This window comes from Halichoeres trimaculatus, unplaced genomic scaffold (assembly GCF_033239565.1).
Source record: "Halichoeres trimaculatus isolate MK-OKI-2021-1 unplaced genomic scaffold, fHalTri1.1 fHalTri1_scaffold_17, whole genome shotgun sequence".
Lineage (NCBI taxonomy): Eukaryota > Metazoa > Chordata > Actinopteri > Labriformes > Labridae > Halichoeres > Halichoeres trimaculatus.
In genome coordinates, this window is record NW_027437195.1 from 20,598,997 (window position 1) to 20,607,730 (window position 8,734).

An 8,734-nucleotide genomic window follows, 5' to 3' on the forward strand; every position below is an offset into this window, starting at 1 on the left:
CCGTTCCTGAACCAAGCGGACCCCTTGATCGAGTTTTCACCAAAGTGCGCGTGTGTGTCTTGCATTAAAATAACCATAAAAAAGCACAACCACTCTTCATGCTTTTAACTTATAGTGGAATAACCAACCTTTTGTTTGTCTGTTTATTTGTTTCTTTAGTTATTTTATTGGCAGTGGAAAGTTTGTGTCATGTCAACGGGCCCTGAGGACCAACAATGAAGCTGAACAGGGGGGAGTAAAATGTGGCTTCAGTTAGCTGCATCCATTACAGTGTTTGTAAAACGAAATCTGAGAGATCGGGCTGTCTTCCCTCTGCACTTCAGTCTTATTTTTGTTTGTCTGTTTGTGTATTGAGGCTGCAGCATCTTCGGCAACTTTCATATTCTCTCGCGCCCAAGAGTATATTCTCTTCCGCCGGCTTTCAACGAGCGTCTTGGATTGACGTGGAATTACAGGTAACATGACTAAGCATGCTTTTAAGAGCTTCCCAGCAGTCAACAACTCCAGTTACATCTGGCCTCGTAACTATCTGATTTAGGATCTGCTCTTGCCCGCCAGGTGCAGACCATTACGTGAACTGGAGAGAATTAAAATAAGCCTGCAGATGAGTTCGCAGATTAGATTTAGTTTAGCACTGATACGAAATTCTGGTTCAACTTTACATATGTTTGGCAACCAACCTCAGTACTGGAACTAAACAACAGTTAGACCAGTTCTCATTCGCTAATCTTTAATAAAAAAGACATCCTAAAAAGTGAGTCACACTGTCGTCACAGGTGATGCGTTACTTTAGTATGACTATGCGCTTTGCAGTTTATGGTTGGTAGACCCTCACACACACTTCCGCTGCTGTGAAAAATCTGTCTACAGCCACTCTCAGGCTGGAAATAGTCCCCAAAAGGTGCAGTATTCACCCTTGTTTGAGTCATGTTTGCTGAAATCTACAAAGCTGGAAAATATGGGGCCTGTTTTGAAAAATGAAAGTTCCTGGGTGACCTGTGTTGAAATATAAGTAGGAGTTGGACTAAAAAAAGAAAATAAGACAAATAAAGAAATGCCACAGCCTTACCATTTAACAGGATGACCTCCCGTCACATGTGCATGTCCGTGCGTGCACACACTCTACAGTGTGTTATGTTAGCATGCCTGCGTGAGTGTATGTGGGGTAAACTGTATCCCACCCCTGAGCTCCAGCTCTCAAATCAAGGCCCTGAAAGTAAACAGTGCACTGCCAGAGGACCTTGTTTATCAAATCTGCAATTGCACTCATAGAGCGAAATGACCTACAATTACAAGCCCAGCTAGAAATTAAGTTTTCAGTCAGCCATCCAGAAAAAGATCATAGGAAATCCTGCAAAAGGGAATTCTTCAGTAGTGCCCTCTTTTTTCCTAAAACGCTACGCCATCACGTCAAATATGTTCCATAAGATTTTGTCAGAGAGTTTATATAGCTCCCATGCACACTAACACATGGTGGTTGAGTGTGTATATGTCATATCATGGTCATGTTTCTAGAATTTCCTCACAAAACAACCACAACAGGCTCAAACATCCAAGCATGAGTGCTTTGTTGCTACCGGCTTAGCCAACTTATTCCGACCACTCCTAGAACGTCAGCCGTTCCAGCAAAAGCAATTACATGCCCCTGCCCTGAAAGAGAAGTGGAGAGGTCCTCTCTTTAAAGTGTGTAAAATTCCCTCCTAGTTTAATTATGTGGTGCTGGGTGGAACCTGGAGGCTGTTCTCTGCTCACTCTGCTTCAGCATTAGAGCCGTTTTCCATGGCAGGAGCATGCAACATGTCGGTTCCCACAGAGGGATCGGAAGCACGGCAGATCCCAAAGAAACCTGGGTTACAGCATTCCTGGATCTGTGAGCAAGTGCGGTGACCTAATCGCCTGACCACCTACCACTCCGTGCCAAATCCCGAGCAGCAGGCCAGACACCCCTGAGAGTAACATCCGACTGCACCATGAAATATTACGTCAGGAGTGAGTCACTGGACACTGAGCCTGGGTTAGAGCAGCTTTACGTGCTCACAAGCACAGGAGCTCTGACCAGACTGGATTTAGCCTGTGAATAAACCGTATCACTGAAGGGGAGTTTGTCACTCCTGGCAGCCATACTTCTAAGTGTTGTAATGTTGTAGTAGGTTGTATCCAAACTTTGAGGAACAGGAAACTGGATTTTTTTTCCCCTGACTTATAAATAAGTCTTGTAAACATCAGTTTAATGCGTAATTTTACAGTTACGTAAAATTAATGAGCCATGTAACAGGAATAACATTTGCCATTATAAATAATACCTGTAATCCAACTTTCTGTCAAGCATTTCAAACTGATGCATTTGCCGCACTCAGAGAGAAACATGTACTCTGAAACCCTCAAGCCTATCACAAGAAGCCTGAAATTTCTTCAACTAATGTCTCCCCTCATTCTGTATCCAGATGTAGTTCAGTGGGGATTTGACAAGCAAAACCCCCTCAGACAAATAACAGTTTGATAAACAAATGTTTCCCTCCCAGTAAATCAGACAGTCTTGGTATTATTGTTGTTTTGACAAATCAGACAGGCACATAATCAGTCAGAATGTGGAGATAACCCACAGAGCCAGCAAGAAAGAATTTACTGACCAATCATCTTTATACTGCCATGTGTTTAAAGTACATAGTTTTGCTCTGCTGGTGGTATAACACCATTATGTAACTGAAGCTAATAGTGTCAACAGCCATTCACGGTTATTTACATATTATAAACTGTGATATCATTCAAGTTCAATACAATATGGTGCGATACTATATGACATGACCAATGATCAGATCAGTTCCATGTGATACAAATACTGATATGAATCAATAAAATACACTATGATAAGTTCCTATGATACAGAACACTACAATAGGGTGCGAAATGATATCACCCGGAACAATATAAAACAATACGATACAAAACAAAAAAAGCATAATGATATGGTAAGAAACAACACTATTTGAAACAATATGAAAATAATAAGATATGAAATGGTATGGTACAATACAATATGATACCATGCAAAACAGCAAGATACAGTAAAATACCATACGGTATTATAAGATATAATAAAGAATATAATAAGAAACAATATTTTATGATACTTTTATGATACTGCATACAGGACTTAATACGTTTAACAGCTGTTCCATGTTTGGATACGAACTGAATAGGCTGATTATATCATTGTCTACATGTGATCAACCACAGCCAAAACCAAGCTCTGCACAGCAATATTAGATTATTGCTATTTTTGTAGTCCTCTGTTTTGCCCCTTATCAGCTGGGAACATCAAAAAGTGAGACAGAATATGATTTTTAATCCAAAATAAGGACCTAGTATTTCCTGGATAATTTCATCGCTAGCTACAGCCCCAAAAAACTGCCAGTAGAACTGGTTTGACATCAAGTTAGAAGCCTGCTTTTCTCTGTCTTTGGGTAAGACTCAAGACCTGTTGCGTCACGTTACCAAGGATTTCTTCTGAAACGTCTAATCCAGTATTTGAAACAGAAAAGTCTACAGTCTGCTTCCATAGACGGAAATAGCCCTGCAGAACCCAGGTTCAGATTAATCAAGCTGAAATCTTCATTTTATTGCCAAAAAGATCCTAATAGGTCAAGTATTTGTTTCTTTCCTCTGTTTCTGCGCCGTCGTCGCCTCTCCTGTTGCCCATGGTTCGCCCACACAAGGGATGTTAGCATATTCTGACTGCTTGGAATTCCTTCCTGCCGTCTTGGGAGCACACACTGCATTTTAAAACTTGTTGGGCCCTTTCAAGTTTTATTTGAAAGTATGTTATTACATTCTTGCAGGAATAAAGGCCCTCTGGAGTGATTTACATGCTGTATTAAATGTCACAGTTTTTAAAAGATGAGCTGTTGACACACAGCTTATTGATAGACTGTAATGACAAGCCAGCTTTGGGCAATAAATAGAGATGTAGTGAAATAATACGGAGGGGTGGTAGAAATGAGGGCAGACTGCATCTCTGTGAAGTCTCGCTGATGTCTCACTTCATGGTGGTTTGTTGAGATGTTTTAGGCTGGCTTTGCTCCATTTAGGTTATATGGGGTTAAACAAGTTGTGTGCAATAAAATCAAAAACATAAAGGATGCAGTTTGATAGGTATCAATATTTTTTTGGCATTTAATTTTTCAACCTACAAGTAAAGTTAGAGAAATTGGTGCATGACTTGACATCAAATTAGGAACAATTGCACTCCCACATTGCCTTTTATTGAATTTTGTTCTAATCTGGTCAACTTGCATCCAGTCAAGTCCAATCTATTTTCCTCTCAAGCACCACTACATAACACTTGTGTGGTTCTCTATCACAGCACCACTGCAGGAGAATTTATTTAGCCGCCTATTAGCTGGGCCTCTTGGGAACTGCGGCGTGGACAAAGTCAACTCCCCTCTCAGATTAAAGGAGTGTCTTCAAGTGCCAATCCAAATGGTGATAAAAAAGCTTTTTAATCCATCGAGAAACCTTTCTGGTGTAACCTCCCCAGAGTCCCAGCATCAGGCGTTGCCCCACTCAGCCTACGTCTGGACAGTGTTGAAGGCAGAGAGAACGGCCTAAAAAAAGGACCTCCTCCTCCTCCGCCACTCACTTGACCGGCTCTTTTTGATAGCATCTGGCAGGGGCAGGTTTGCAGCAGCGACAGCCGGAGATGGAGGGGCATTAAAGCTCTGTTACTCACGAAGGGATGACGGAACTTCAGTCACTTACGCTTGAAGGTCAGAGATGATCTCTCAACGATATTCCCCTCTGTATGTCTGCTTTTTAACACAACTCTAAAACAACTCCAACCACTGCTACCTGATTAGCTTTCCAGGCCAGGGATTTCTGTGTTTCTTCTGTTAGAATAAATATCTATGACTTTGAATCTTTACATCTTATAGAAGTAAGATGGTGACTTGGACCTATATTTGTTTGAGTAAAGAGGGTTACCAACAGTTTAGATAAGGCCTAAAGTGAGTTTCGACACAGCTCCCCCAAAAAAGCTCAGACCTTGTCAACATCCATTCTTCTCCATTTTCTCTCTGTTTACTTCTCAGTTCATGAGTTTACATGCCAATTCCATTACAGGGATTAAAATAGTTTGTCCAATCCATCCTCAAATTCTGCTCCTCTTGTCCTTCTCCCTCCTTTAACCCCTCAAACCACCTACTTTCAGGCTTTTAGCTCCCAGTGCCGTGTTAGGGGAGGATTACAGGACAACCAGAGGAACACAAGGCAGCCGAGCTGAAGAATGTTCCAACGAGATGTCCGAGCATTAGCGAGAGCTAAGGTTTGATCAATGGCTGCGGCGCGTGTCTGCACTAGCGAAACACTTCACGGAGCGTCTGAAAGAGAAGAAAGGGAAAATGAAGGTGTGTTTTGACATCAGGCTTAGGGTCACCTTTGAGCCGCTGTTGCTGATTAAGGGCTGGTGTTCACAGGTGAGCGGCTCCGAGCAGGATTTAGTGACACAAAGGCACAGAGGTGAAATCACCCGACTCTCCCGGCCAAAGCAGCAAACGCACCGCTGACCCCGCTCCCTCAAAAATGGCCAAAGGCAAATGTCAGGAGATAAGTGAGCGCTGTGACCGTACTCTGCTCGCTCAAAGAAAAGTAATGGCAGGTGAACTTTCAGGTTTTTAAAGTCACTTTTTAACCCTGTACACAAAAATGGGGAAAATAGGCCATTTCATGCTGAAATGCTGTATTTGCATCTCTGGGAACAGGTCAGTCTTTTCTCAGACTGTGATCAGAGGTTCATATCATAAGCAGTGAAATAAGTCAGTCACCCGCTGCCTGTGGGTTTTAAGCCACCCGCAGTTGGTAATCCCCTTCGGAACTGGAGGGGCTCAAAGGGGCTAAGCCTGGTCAGCACCTCGGAGAGGACATCCACAGCATATCTTCAAGTGCTCCCAGCAGCCGCTCTGGTAAAACAAAGCCGAAGCACTCCTGTGTGGAGTGAGTTCAGGCCAATAGAGGCTGCCACGCTGGATATATGACTGTATTCCAGACGGAAGTTGCCGCTGATCCCTCAAAACACGTACAATGAAATAATTGTTTTCTTGAATGAGTGGTTAATGTATACAAAGACCCATAGATCAAACCTTCCACATCTCCGTTGAAAAACTTCTGTTATGGTACTGAGCCCCTCACACCCAAAACACATGAACTGTTGCCTCTGAAAAAATAAATGGTAATTCCACTCAGATATCCAAAAGTGGCAACTGGTGTGTGCCGAATCTATTTTTGACCAAGTGCCCTAATATAAAGAATAAAGGAAAAAGAAGGGAAGAAGAAAGCAACCAACAGAGGTCATGTAGAAGCTGGATGATGCAAGTTTGTGAAGAGTTGCTGTAACTGATTCATTACATACAGAATAACACTGGGTGGGTATTTGATCAAGACATCTCTAGTTTAAAAAAAAAAGTAAAGGGACACAAATTTGATCATCATTTATAGAAAGGAACTTTTCAATTCAAACCAAATCGATTTTTGCCTACTGTAACCTTAAAGCTCCTGAGAGGAACTTTAGTTTGTGTGGATTTTAGACAATGTAATATTTTCTTTACCATGTCCTCTACATGTTTACTTTGTGTTTCTAGACAAAATTATATAAATCTGCTTCTTTTCACAGTCAATATATCACTCATTAAGAGCCATGTGAAAAAGCAGTATCATCAGCAAAGAGTTAATCCCTCAGCCGAACGCTAACTCCTGCATTAAAAAATACTCCATAAAAATGGTCACTCTTCCCATTTATGGTTAGCTTTGTCATACCATTAAAAAAATTGATGTTTATTTCCAGATGTTTCATAACTAGCGAAAAAACTCATCACAGGAGCTTTAAGTTGAACCCAACAATGGGCAGTGACATTACGTGGCTACAGCTCTGTGTAACTTGAAATTCAAAAACTGGTAGTATTATCTTTTTTGTGTTTGGATTGATAGAAGTAGGGAAAAACCACTAGGAGGAAAAAACTTGGAAAATATTGATAAAGGAGAAAATACTCACTTTTAAATCTGAAAACCCCTGCACAATGACATTTATTCAGAGCAAGTTCATTTCCATACAAAACAAATGCCCCCAAACCTCTGCTCTTGTTGTTTTTTTCTGTTTCCTTTTTTTTACGTGAAGCTTATTGAAGCTTATCTGCAGTTTGCATCTCGTGGTCCAAGGAAATGCCAGTGTGGGCTTGCGTGGTTGTCTTACACTGACGTAACACAGCAGTATCTCTTACATCTCTAAACATCCTGTGGTAAAATATGTTTCAATTTGGTCATTGTACGTGTGCCCAGGCTTGATATTATAAATCCTTTTTGACACAACAGCAGAAAAGCAGGGTACATGACGTTGGTTAAAAAAGTGGAATCAAACTTACATTACATCAGCTATATTTCTGAATACTTAAATATTTTATATATTGGAAAAAAAACACATATAAACTTTCTTTAATCTGTTTTCATTAAAGCTACTGTAAGGGACTCAAAGTTTGTGTCAATTTTGGCGCCCCCTGTGGACAGCTGTGATTGCAGATAGTGACTTCTGATAAAATAAATCTAATTCTACTGACTTTTGATGGAATTAAATGAATACATCATTTTCTGGGAATAATTCATGGGAAGACCTTTAGGCAATAAAAATGACAACATAGAAAATACTTTCATGTATAATAAAGTGGCATAAATATTAATTTCAGGCTGTTTTATAGGAAGCTAAAAATGCCTCAGAGGAGCTTTAAGAATATGTCTAACAACCTTAGGACACTGACTTGGCTAAAACAGCAGATCCATTTGACTAATACAATATCAGCAGTGCAGCTTTTTGAACTTGAAAGTTTACTAATAAAATATGGATTGCTTGAGATAGTCTGCAACTAAAACAGCTGGTGCATGGCAGCGGTCACCATCAAAGAGAGGAGACACAAATGGTTTTAGTAATAGTGTTGAGATGAGACAATCACAGCTTGAGATCCAGAAACCAGAGTCATGCAGGAGGTATGCAGCAGAAGCTGAGGAATATTAAGTGACCTGAGTCACAGAGAAAAGCTCAAATGCCACACACAGATAAGCTCACGCACACACACGTCACTAAATGACAACTTTTTCATTTGTTAAAAGAAACAAAACACTTGACTTAACCAGTGAAATCAATACTCTGCAACGCTAGCTTTCTGATTGTGAGAGTTCTTAATATCTTACATGAGTAGTAACATAAATGATAAGGCTACACTAGAAATGCTAACACCGCAGTGGGGCATATACAGCAGAAAACGTTTTTGAACAATTTCCAGTCATTAAGGAAAGTACTTTATAATACTGAAGATATGCAGCTTATCAGAGAGGTGTCAAACAGAATCTTGCAGGAAGCTTGTCACATTCTGCAAGCTGCTACTCACGATACATTAACAGCACTGCTTACATATGATGTAAACAATAATGGGGTTTCAATGAAAAATTTAACTTTGAAATTCAAAAGTAGAGACATTAAATAATGACAATTTAGATTTTCGGTCATTACAGAAAAAATTGTAATGAGAAGCAAAGTTTGTGGAAGCATGTGGCAGAAAGACCTGTTATTAAAAGGGAGACCATCCAACATACTATCATTTATGACAATTAACCATATTATCTTGATACAGAGAGAAGCTGTTAAGCTGTAACTGATGACTTTGTTCTCTCCCATCATTAACAACTATAACGGGCC

The 8,734-nt window shown here is 40.4% G+C and overlaps 1 long non-coding RNA gene across 2 annotated transcripts in view; it reads right to left on the minus strand.

Moving 5' to 3' along the window:
- LOC141806927 (uncharacterized) overlaps positions 1-8,734 on the minus strand; it is a 126,212-nt gene that overhangs the window by 49,829 nt on the left and 67,649 nt on the right. The window contains exon 3 of one of the 2 annotated variants that reach the window (XR_012599800.1): positions 5,173-5,375. The exons of the other annotated variant lie outside the window; for it this stretch is intronic. This is a non-coding gene — a long non-coding RNA (uncharacterized LOC141806927). Of the gene's footprint in view, positions 1-5,172; positions 5,376-8,734 lie in introns of those variants that run through there. 2 annotated transcript variants of the gene reach the window in all.